We start from the raw sequence: 1,276 nt of genomic DNA, 5'->3' as shown, positions 1-1,276 counted from the left end.
GAATTGGGGGTCAGTCTCTGCCCCATAAGTGGGGTTAAAAGGTCCATTTCTGCCCCAAAAGTGGCACCTGGGGTTGGTTCCTGCCCCATAAGTGGCTGTAGGGGTTGGCTTCTGCCCCATAAGCGGCAATGGGGGTTGGCTTCTGCCCCATAAGTGGGGTTAGGAGGTCCATTTCTGCCCCATAAGTGGCTTTGGGGGTCTGTTCCTGCCCCATAAGTGGAGTTGGGGTTGGTTCCTGCCCCATAAGTGGCAATGGGGGTTGGCTTCTGCCCCATAAGTGGCTGTGCGGGTCTTCTTCTGCCCCATAAGTGGGGTTAAAAGGTCCATTTCTGCCCCATAAGTGACAATGGGAGTCTGTTCCTGCCCCATAAGTGGCAATAGGGGTCTTTTTCTGCCCCATAAGTGGCTGTGGGGGTCCGTTCCTGCCCCATAAGTGGCTTTGGGGGTCTGTTCCTGCCCCATAAGTGGCGATGGAGGCGGCCTCTGCCCCATAAGTAGCAATGGGGGTCAGTCTCTGCCCCATAAGTGGGGTTAGAAGGTCCATTTCTGCCCCATAATTGGCGATGGGGGTTGTTCTCTGTCCCATAAGTTACGCTGGGAGTCGGACTCTGCCCCATAAGTGGAGTTGGGGGTCTTCTTCTGCCCCATAAGCAGCATTAGGGTCGAGTTCCTGCCCCATAAGTGATGATGGGGGTCATTTTCTGCCCCATAAGTGGGGTTAGGAGATCCATTTCTGCCCCACAAGTAGCAATGGGGGTCGCTCTCTGCCCCATAAGTTGAGTTGGGGGTCTTCTCCTGCCCCATAAGTGGCTTTGGGGGTCACTCTTGCCCCATAAGTGAGTTGGGGGTATTCTTCTACCCCATAAGTAGCTTTGGGGGTTGGTCTCTGCCCCATAAGTGGCTTTGGGGGTCGCTCTCTGCCCCATAAGTGGCTTTGGGGGTTGGTCTCTGCCCCATAAGTGAGTTGGGGGTCTTCTTCTGCCCCATAAGTGGCAATGGGGGTTGCTCTCTGCCCCATAAGTGGCGATGGGGGTCACTCTCTGCCCCATAAGTGGCTTTGGGGGTCTTCTTCTGCCCCATAAGTGGCGATGGGGGTCGTTTTCTGCCCCATAAGTGGGGTTGGGAGATCCGTTTCTGCCCCATAAGTAGCAATGGGGGTTGCTCTCTGCCCCATAAGTTGAGCTGGGGGTCTTCTCCTGCCCCATTAGTGGTATTAAGGTCAGTCTCTGCCCCATAAGTGGCGATGAGGGTCATTCTCTGCCCCATAAGTGGGGTT

The 1,276-nt window shown here is 55.5% G+C and overlaps 1 protein-coding gene across 1 annotated transcript in view; it reads right to left on the bottom strand.

The window, feature by feature from the left end:
• The window catches only part of ACIN1 (apoptotic chromatin condensation inducer 1), a 22,892-nt gene that overhangs the window by 3,449 nt on the left and 18,167 nt on the right, over window positions 1-1,276 (bottom strand). The window lies entirely within an intron of this gene.

The sequence above is a fragment of the Coturnix japonica genome, unplaced genomic scaffold (assembly GCF_001577835.2).
Source record: "Coturnix japonica isolate 7356 unplaced genomic scaffold, Coturnix japonica 2.1 chrUnrandom498, whole genome shotgun sequence".
Lineage (NCBI taxonomy): Eukaryota > Metazoa > Chordata > Aves > Galliformes > Phasianidae > Coturnix > Coturnix japonica.
Note: the sequence above shows the minus strand (reverse complement) of the source record. Positions and strands in the feature narration are given on the sequence as shown.